General features: G+C 41.5%; 1 long non-coding RNA gene across 1 annotated transcript; it reads left to right on the top strand.

Moving 5' to 3' along the window:
• The first annotated feature begins 3,176 nt into the window (after positions 1 to 3,176).
• Positions 3,177 to 9,634, top strand: LOC141571805 (uncharacterized). Its single transcript, XR_012496862.2, has 3 exons — positions 3,177 to 3,584; positions 4,039 to 4,124; positions 9,265 to 9,634. It is a non-coding gene; the product is annotated as an uncharacterized LOC141571805 (long non-coding RNA).
• Positions 9,635 to 11,059: the final 1,425 nt, after the last annotated feature.

The raw sequence follows: 11,059 nt of genomic DNA, 5'->3' as shown, positions 1-11,059 counted from the left end.
TTATTTTGCAGGACTCACCTCTTTCTTTTACAATCTCCTCTGTAAAGGACAAGAGCGCCAACATTATAGTATTTTACATGTATCCCCAAAGAGATGTAAAATTGACCAGAACTTGGGATCTCTTTTTCTGTTCCATAATCTCCCAAAGGGAACTCAGTGAACTTGGAACCCCAGCAAAGCACTGGCCAGTCCAGTTCTTGGAATGAGGGACAATTAATGAAGGTCATATAGCGAGTTTAGAGATCATCCAGGTAAGAGCTATCGTCCAAGGAAGTTTGGGAAAGGCAGACTATTCACGTCCTGGATTAGCATTACCAGGAATACGTTTGTTTTTCTCCTGTTCCTATCTGTGCCTCCCTCTTTGTGCCGTGGGAATATGAGGAGAGAAATCTGCTAGTGTCTGTCAACATCTGTAGTGTTCACATGCGCTAACCTTCGCTGTTGAACGTGCAGGATCACTGACGATGTGCTTACAGACGATGTGGTTGTGAAGACAGGGAGGATGCCTGTTTGTAGGGAGCATATGGACAGTGGAAGGGTGTGCAGTTAATAGTTACGCCAGGACAACACGTGGGAGCTGGGACCGTCCCAGGAAAACCGGGATGTAATTCCTTGCTGTTTATTCCTTGCTGTTTATTCCTTGCTGTTTATGATGTTTGTTAAAGTGACAGAGAAAGAACCAGCTCCTAGTCCCATCTGGACTTCAGCAGCAGCATACCTCGGGCTTCCCCTTAACAGTGGGAAACGTGTTCCAGAAGATGCGTGGGTCACTATCGTTTTTGAGGCATCGACCAGTACCAGCTTAAAGGTGTGACAAACTAGCACCCAACTGAAGTCGGAGAACAAACTCTGAAAAGGCCAATGCATGGGGGGAAAATAGATGCCACCTGTGGTTCAGGAGCAGCAATGTGTCCACCTGTTAATGGTGGCGGGTTTGTCATTTTGTTAGTCAAGACATTTGCATAAACCAGCTATGGAGATGAGTCCCACTGTCATGTGTTCCTAGAAAACAGGAAAATAGTAAAAGCCCCACATAGTACATAAGACATATTAACTCATACATAAAATAGTAAAATACTTATCTGTAACAGCGACCTGACATGGCTCATCTCCCTATGTGAGAATGTGCCATGTGTATCCTTCGCTTCAACACACAGAGGGTGGTTTTCCTACTTGCGATGCTATTATCTCTGTTTTCTCCATAAAACCCAATACTTTAATGACAACAGTCACATGACAACAATAATAACAGGTGCCATTTTGAAACAGCTATGTATGTCAGGCACTGTGCCCCGTGCTTTTCATGTGCCATCTCTAAAGAATTCCAGCCTCCCTCACAACTACATTTGGAGTGCACCCTGACCCCTAAGTCCACAGATGTGAAACTTGTGGCACAGAGTGGTTTAGTAACTGGTCTGAGAGCCCAGCATTAGTAGTAGACTACATACTGCCTGAGTGTGCTTGGGCTGTCACAACAAAGTACCACAAACTGAGCATCTTGAACAAGAGAGCCTGACTGTCTCACTTTGCTGAAGGATGGAGGTCGAAGACCAAGTGTAGGCAGGGCTGGTTCTCCTGAGGCCTCTCTCCTTGGCTTGCAGATGGCCACCTTCTTGCTGTGTCCGCATATGGTCTTCCCAGTGTGCTCACACCCCTAACCCCATGTGTCTTCCTCTTCTTGTAAGGACACCAGCCTTATTAGATTAGAACTCACTCTACCAGCCTCATTTTAACTTAATTACCTCTCTAAAGGTTCCACCTCCAAAGAGAATCACATTCTGAGGCAATAGGGGTTTTGTGCAGGGGACACAATTGAGCCCCTAACAGTCTCCCCTGTGAGATTCACATGTGGTCTGAGTCTAAAACCCACCTGTTCTCCCATCACACCTGGCCCAGCTACTGGAGACAGGGACTTTGCAAATCCGCAGACTACTGTCTCTATCGCCTAAAAGCTTCACAATTAGCAGAGAGGGGAGACAAGTCAACAGCTCACACGAACGCAATGCAAAACACAATCCTAGCTAAAGCAGAGCCCTCAGAAGACAGCGTGGCCCAGTGGATCAAAGTGCTGCCTCTGAAATCCAACTACATGAGTTCAGACTTTGGTTCTATAACTCACAACAGATACAAGCAAAGTGAGGGTCAGATTCATCCAAAAATGGTACCTGAGAGGCTACCATGTGCCACGTGTTGTGCTAGGCTCTTGGCTCAGATCATACTGTATTAAGCGACCATTTAGTTAGTGTTCCAAAAATGAATGAGACGATTTGTACAAAGTGCCTGATGTTTCCTACTGTCCTTATGCAAGGTCTTTGCGGATAATCGACATTAGCTGATTTTGAGATTTATTTTTTACTAAACTGAGTTGGATATAGGTTAGTGTGGAATGTTTAGGGTATGTATTTTTAATAATTCTTTCAAAGCAAGAATAAAATATTCATGATTAAATAAAAATTGGAGGAGGTGGGACTGAGCAAAGTATTGGAGAAAAGATTTTTGCTCGAGTAGCTTTTAAACACACATAAAGACCAACTTAAAACTGGATTCCAACTACAGAAGAGAAGAATTTGGACAAAAGAAAACAAAGAGATTTTTGAGGTAAGTAATCTGATATCACCAACAAAGTTTGGATGTGATTCTCTGTCCAGATAGAATCTACCTTTCTTCTTGTGGAAACTGTAGGTCCTGTGTAGGTGTCCTCTGGCCTTTCAGCATGAAGTATACACCGTCAAGATATCATATAAAATGAGGGGCTTCTACAGGCTCCACCAGCTGGCACAGTATCCGAGTGAGTGGAATCAGTCGAGGGGCATCACACAAGCTTCTGTGTGTATATTAATGTTCATCAGTTTTGAAACGGGCTCCAGGATTATGGAGAAAGGGAGTGTGTCTCACTAGGTCATCACAGTAGCCACATTTTCACTTTGAGGGTCACAGTAGTCACATTTTCTATGATTTTAAGGATATGAGACACCAGACTGGTTTCAGGAATTTCAGCTAAGACCACAGAGCCCAGGAGCTCCGTGAGGCGTTCAGCTCACCCATCAAATAAAACAGTCGTCATAGTTGTCATGACAACAGCCTCATTCTTCCCATGTGAAGTATATTTCTTTCTCAGAGATGGGAGTGTTTACTTCATGTCTACAGGGAAGCTATAATTTTTTCTCGCAATAGACTGTTAGAAGGGCACAGGAGTAGAGCTCATGCAGCTTTCTTTGAGATTACAGTATGTATCTGAATCCACGCTAAGGTAACACCCAGCGCCTTCTTGAGACCCTCCTCTCACCGAAACCAGAGCCTTGTCACATCTCTTCTGAAAGTGCTATTTCTTCTGTTAAGACTATTTAAACAGACCTCATTCAAAGCCTGAGGGACTTGAAATGGCCAGCCTTGTTCTTAGTCCTTTCAGAACCAGGTCATCCAGTGCCTGGTAATTAGGCTTTTACAGTTGGGTGAAGAAAGAGTCTTTTTGATGCTGGCAAAAGGCCCCTAATTTATTTATTTGGAAATGATCACCTGCTTTTACTCTTCGAACTCCCACCCAGGATGAAACTCCCGTTGCTGATGAGATCTACTCAGGGCAGGTAAGTCTGTGCTGACACAGTAAATGTGATGCTGTCTGCAGCTGTCCAGTGCCTGCTCAGTGTCTCTTATCCACCTCCTCCTGCCCCAACATGACTCTTAAGGACTGCTCGTCCAGGAAAAACAATTTTCATCCAAAGGCAAACAATAATCAAAGAGGACCTTTTAAATTATTGGATGCATACTAAAAGAAAGATAGGAAAATGATATAGGAATGAAAACCATAAATGCAAAACAATAAAAAACCGTTTCCATACATAGCAAATAAAGATGTCGTAGCTTTTAACGCATATAATTGAGTGAAATATTCACCGCCATGAAATCAGAGCTGGCCTAAGAAATACCCCTTTGCACATGATGTTCTCTGTAGGGTATTTATATAAAATAATAGGATTTTTAAGTATGGTTCTTCCTCATTGTAGTCTTCTGTTTTTTCTTTTGTTTTTTTTTCCTTAGGTTTCTTTTGTTTGTCGTGCAGCTCTCCAAGATGAAGGCACACATGTTCCCCAGCTGCTGGGAAACTGGCGGCTGATCACCACCAGGTAAGCACCTGTTCAGGGACTGCCTTGGCCCAAAGACGTTGTCTCCTCCAGGTTATAGCTGCTCCCCAGGAGCAGGCTGTGTCCAGTGACTGGTCCCTGGTACAGATGTCCGGTCCCTTTCCTTGGCACAGTTCCAGAGCTGCCTAACCCATTAGCTGCGGTCTCTTGTGCATCACAGCTCAATGGTTCCTCCCATCCAACTTGCTTCACTACATCCCTGAGGGCACGCGCCCCCCAAACCCCAATCCCTCACATGCAAATCTTTCTTCTCAAAGTCAGTTTTCTGGAAAACCATACATAAGTCAGAAATATTTTAATATCAAAATGCCTTACTATAGTATCATCTCCTGAATACTGAGTGAGGACCATCGAAAGCTAGAACTATAGGAATTGAGTAGCGGGACATATCACTGTGAAGGAACGACCACTGTGAGCTCAGGAACTGAGGTAGCATGCATTAAGGGTGTGAAAGCATGAATTTCAACTTGAAATGAGGTGACAGTCTAGAGAAGCGGTAGAAACAACAAACCCACCCGGCACTACCTCTGAAACTGTAGTTCCAGCCCCTTGTATCAATGACTTTGAGTCTCTGACTCTTTTAAGCAATACTGAGATCATTCAATTCATGACTTCAAATTTGGATACAGCCTTCAGTTTAGAACTGGCAAGACTGAAACCAACCTCTATGAATGTTCCCTTTTGGCAAAGCCTCAGACTAAGGCTGAATTTGACATACCATAATTTTTATTTTAAATATCCAACAAGCCAAAGTCTGTCTGACCTTCAGCAGAGCTCCTGGGAGCTGTTTGATGTTGACAGAAAATGCGCCTTGGTACAGAATCTGTGGGACGTAGCATCAAGTAGAAAGGCTAACAGGCTGAGCATCTGGGAGGAATGTGCCTTCCACAAACACTTGGCTTCTGCATGACCAATCTGTTGTGAACACTGTGAGTGTTGACTGTATCAATAAAGATAGGCTGCGATGGGAAATGTTTGCTATTATTCAACAACACAACTGAATGCTCAGGTCAGAAAAAAGGGAGGTCACAAAAGTAAAGACGGCCATAGTGTACGAGGTACAAAATAGAGGCAGAGCTAATAAGAACTGGTGATTAAGGAGGATGGGTATGAAAGAGGTCAGGCATTGCCTTTCTTTTCTCCTTCCCTTCCTCGTTTCTGTTGTTTCCCCCGCTCCCTCCATTCTTACTTTCTTGTAATGTACCAAGAGCATTTACAAAGCACATATGTTCTCCCTCAAGGAGCTTAAAGTATCATAATTCATTTTACATAATTGATATTATTTTATATAGTGGCATTAAATAAATATTCAAATCACTTGTTAGGTGATAGTCCAACATAATTTGATGGTGCTAAATAGTAAAGAGACTGAAAGAATTAGAACAATACGTTCATAACAAATACTATTTACATGGATTTAAAATACATTCTCTCATTTTGTAAGAGCACATACAACCACAAACAAAATGACATGCAAGAACCACACTGAGGTGGTTGCAAAAGTGAGGACAGAAAATGAAATTTAAAACAAGGGCTTTTGCACAAATCAGTGATGACTGTGAACCATGAACTGACGAATATCATGAGCCCAAACTCTGTACCTGAAAACACCAAAAAACAAACGAAAAAAAAAAAGTGAAAGGTGACTCCAGAGTGAATGTCACACATGCTCTAAGGAACCAAATGCTGCTGCTCTGAGTCCCATCAACTCATTTCCAAGGAGGAAGACAGTCTCTGGTATATGTCAAGGAAGAAGGCAGACTTGGAAGGCCGTGTTAGCTGTTAGGGGCTGGAAAAGCGCCTAATCCTGGAATTGCTCACCTCCTTTTGTTACTCTGCATTATGATATAATTCATTACCACGAAGCCCATCAGTTGAAGTGCAAAGTTCAGCGCTGTGCAACTATCACTACATAAAATGTTAGGAGATGTTCATCACCCAAAAAGAATCCCCTCATCATTTTCAGTGATTCTCCTTTCCTGCTCCCCACCCTGCAGGCCCACCACTAATAACTGGTGTCTCTGTGGATTTCCCTACGACGCTCCATATATGTAGCACAACACAATATATGGTCTTGATACTGAGTTCTTTTATCTAGCATAATCTTTTCAAGATTGGCTAATATCGTATATTCTTGGTACGTAAACAAATAGAACCAGTATATCAAGTACAGACTGTATTTCCAGTATAACTTCTTACCTACTTTAATGATTTTGGTTATTCTTGTCTTTCTGAAAGAAGAAAGACATATGAGCATCGTCAGGAGCTAATGACTTACCCTGGCTTGTGGAAGTCCACTGAGTCTATTAATGCCACGGCATATTGCCATATGGTAGAGGGGAGAGAGAAGAGGGAAATTGAAGTCTATTGTAAGTCATATTTCATAGATGGGAAGCACTCTGATATTCTCTCTATTTACTAGTAAAATGATGCTTATATTTCCTCAATCCCCTTTTATAGGTTATATACAAAATACAGAGGTCTTTTGTCCACCATGAAAGGAATTTCTCTCAGTTTAATTTGCCTCCTAATATTTCTTGAGATGTTTTATCAACAGAGCCAGCAGAAGATCGAGTGCATGAGTGATGAAGTTCTAGTCACACTCAAATACTTACGGTATTTCCTACACGTCATTGATTTCACCCCTTTCTCCCCCAAACCCACCCTCCCGTTATAAATATACACATTCCAAATGACCAAAAATTATTTGTTTTTGGTTTTTTTGTTACTCTGAACTCAAGTGACCGTAACCAATTTGTTGCTCCAGAACTTAATAAGGGCATGTATTCAGCCTGGCATGTGGTACCTTTCTAACCAGGGAGAAACGAGGAGTGAGAGGCAGAGGGCGGACGGATGGAAGGATTAAAACAAAGCAATGAACCATTCAGCAAACTGAGACTGTGAGATCTCTTAGCTTCGCCTACCTATCAAGGAAAATGTCTCATCTCATTGTTTTGTTTGCATTTATCGAGATGTTCTTAAGTGAGATATTGTCTCTTTTTTCCAGGGAAGTGTGATGCAAGTTGAATACTAAATGCAAAGCAATTTGGTAAAATGAATGTATGCAAACCATAAAAACTGTATTTTTATAGAGTTGATCTATCCATTGCCTCCAGCTTTTCCCCAGTGACAAAGGCACTCAGAAATGTCTACATTTACAAAAGGGGCCCTAGGTGCTAACTTTAAGCTGCCTTATTTGCTCTCACCATTCCTTGGTGATTTTCAGATGACCACAGAAGGCTCATAATTAAAACCTTAACACTGATGGGATTCGTTGCCACACTGAAGTGCAAGTGCCACAGTGTAGCGTTGGTGCTCCCAAATCTACAGTGCTGCCCATCTAGTTGTGTTTGCATGGAAAGTGCCCAAAGCTAGTTTTTAACAGACAATATATATACACCATCAACATTCGGCCGATCCTAATAATAACTGGAAGGACTAAGTAGAAAGATTAGAAACAAAGCTATTCATTTCATTTTAGGGTCATCCAACAACACTCCTATGCTGAGAGTCATTATTAAGCTATTATCCAAATAGTAAATATATTTAGAGCTCTAATGGATGATGTGATGGGACCACCAGCTCCAGCATGGCTTGTGGCCATTGTGCTAATGAGGACGTGAGTGTTCACTCCAGCTCTCGTTTCCACCCACTACCTGTATCATTGTCAAGTAGTGTCAACGTTTAACACTCTGGTTCCCAAAGATGTTGGAGACATAAGGAGGAAAGAAATATTTTGGAAGATACACCAAAATGATACTGTTTCTAGATATTGTTGGTTTTAAAAATTAACCTTATTTCCATCATCATAATTTCTAGTGATGAGGGTTTTCCTGATCAAACAATTGACACAAATACTTCAGAAAAATCAATGAATATTGTTAAGTGGAGAAAGTGCTGAAAAATGTGTATAATATGCTCCTGTCCATTAAAAAATAAATAAAAAGAGGTGAATGATAGCATTTTGCAAAGCTTAAAATATGCATAACTAAGAGTATTACCGTGTTTCCCCAAAAATAAGATCTAGCCAGACAATCAGCTCTAATGCATCTTTTGGAGCAAAAATGAATATAAGATCCATTTAGTATGATATTATGATATGATATGATATGATATGACATGGATATGATATAATATGATATAAGACCTAGTCTTATATTATAGTAAAATAAGATCGGATCTTATATTAATTTTTGCTCCAAAAGACACGTTAGAGTTGATTGTCCGCTAGGTCTTACTTTCGGGGAAACACAGTATTTACAGTTATGGTAAAACTATGAAAAGGAAAACAAGGTGAATAGACATTAAATTTAAGATAGTGATCACCTCTGGTGGGAAGGCAAGTATGGGACATAAGAGGGATACAAAGACAGTTTCAGCAGTATTTTTTTATAAAGGAATATACCTGCACACACATACACATATATGCCCTCACGCACACACATATTTTTGGTAGGCACATAAATAATTGGTAAGGGGATTGCCAATGGGGAGTGATTTGGAGGGCAGGGCTAGGAGGCTTGATGTTCAGGGCAAATTCTTTTGTGTTTCTTAAATGTTTAAATTTAAATATATGTGTTTTCAAATATCAAACAAACATTAATCAAAGAAACTAAGAAACAACAAATATATATATATATATAAAAATATATATATATATATATACACATATATATATATGCCTATACCTATATCTATATCATCTGTATCTTTACCTATATCATCTATATGAAATACAAAGCTAGAGGCCATGAGATCAGACATGATAATGACACAGTACTAAAATGAAACTAAGAACAATACCTAAAAAAATACCAAAACTTTGCTCTACTCCAGACATTAGCCTAAGCACTTATTACAGAGTATGTTTTTGTAAACCACCAAAACCTTATATTTCACAAATGGTATTATTTCCCCCACTTTACAAATTAAGAAACTGATATTTATGCAATCATATAACTTGCCCCAGACCATACAACTGGTAACTGAAAACGCTGAGACACTGCGATTTTCTGACACTAACCAACGAGGTCTACTCCCTGCCTACATGGAACTGAGTTTCTGGAAGGGACTTTGATACTTAGATGCTCTGACTGTGCTCTCTTTTTTCTTCCACCTGCAGGAATGGCAGGGACCACTCCTTTTCACCTGGCGCCTGTGGCTTCTTCTACAATAGTTGGTAATCCAATCATAAAGACAAAGCAAAGGTGGCAGAAAAATCACCACAATATTGGCAAGCTTTGTCAGTGTCAACCCCATAAACTCCCAACAGGGAGCGAGCTCCTCAGCTTGCCAAGAATTTGTCAAGGAGATGCATCGTTTCGGCTACATAAGAAAAAATGGGGGTGAGAGGAGTGGGGTGCTATCGGGCCAGTTTGCGGAAAACAGCAAAAGTGTGGTGTGTTGTTAGTACAGTAAATGACTTACCATATAAATTTATCTGTCCCATTTTTGTCCTCCTAGAATGCATTTTGTGGGGGAAATAAAGCACCATGGCATTTGACCAAACTCCAGAAAGCATGAGAAATGTCTTGAAAAGATAGAGAGTTCTGGAAACTTTACTATACTATCAGCCTTACTTTAGCATATTTATTTTTATTTTTTTTTAGCTTCATTCTGTTAAGAACATTCAGGGAATGAGAAGCCAGGAGAGCAAAAGAGGAAAAAAGAGGAAAGACGTTGAGTTGAGTGGTGATGGCTGGCCGTGGTCCACACTGCTGCCTGCTTCCTGCCAGCTCAGCTCCTCTGCCAGCTGGTGGCATACTTTTTGGGGAGGGCTAGAAGGTAACCCATGTGTCAGGGCAAGTCCCAGGCCAGATGGGAGGAGAGTGAAGGGAGAGAAGCGAGTCATGCATGGCTGGCGTCCTCACAGCCCCTTTCCCATTTGGCATGGAGCAGACATGGATGGATGGGAAGTCTGCAAGTGCGGGGAGCCCCACACACATCAGAAGCTCTCTGTTTCCCGACCACCATCTGGACAACTGTCGTGAAAACTCTGCACTCTGTTCTCTAAGAACTAAGTTTGAGGGAGCATTTCTCAGCGAGAAGCTTTTCACATGGCTGATATCCTAATTTATTTCACAGCTACGGGACAGACTATTAACATCTGCACTTGCTGAATTTTTAAGAAATCTGTATTTAGATAATTGACTGGAGTGCTACTCTTTGTCACATAAACAGCTAGTTTTGAAAAGTATATGATATTTAATCACCACCCTGGAGTACTTCCTCGAAGCTGATGCGTCTATTGAATTCTAAACTCCTCTGCAAGAACAGTTTTAAAGAAATGGATCCTTGACACAGTGGGGCTCTGACATGATACGTATTTTCAAGTCTCCACCGCTGATCTGCATAAGGACGCATCTTTTGACAAATATTCCAGAGCATTCTTCACGGGCAATTTCCAACTGCTTTAGAGAAGGGCTGGCAGTGCTGACTGAAGAGGGGGTTCTGAACTCATAATTATCTCCCAACTAGTGTGTGCTTGTAGGGTGCTGGAGCCCCCTCACACACTGAACTGGGATGTACTCTGCAAAGCAAGCGATTCTGGAGCTGTTCAGTGAAATCTGTTCGCAACATCAATATACACAAGCTCCCACCCAGTGCGTGTACATTCAGAAGAGAGCGCTGGGCCCCTGCTCCATTCCAGCTGCTCCCGAGGTCCAAGGGAGAGGAGACAAGAAGTGATGGGAGAGTGGTCTTGCCGCCCTGTGCCCGCCTGGGCTCATTGGATGGGCTCGAGTCTCGTGTGTTTTCCTGGTGTATATATCTATCTTGTCTGTGGGGGAAAGAAAATAATCCAGCCAATCAGAGGCTGGGGTTACTGAATTTGGGATCACATACCCTGGACACTTCATTCCAAAAGATTTCAATGATGTTATCCTATTGGGATTCATGATTGAATACAGGCCAATATG

The sequence above is a fragment of the Rhinolophus sinicus genome, chromosome 2 (assembly GCF_057876585.1).
Source record: "Rhinolophus sinicus isolate RSI-liver-muscle chromosome 2, RSI-T2T, whole genome shotgun sequence".
Lineage (NCBI taxonomy): Eukaryota > Metazoa > Chordata > Mammalia > Chiroptera > Rhinolophidae > Rhinolophus > Rhinolophus sinicus.
Note: the sequence above shows the minus strand (reverse complement) of the source record. Positions and strands in the feature narration are given on the sequence as shown.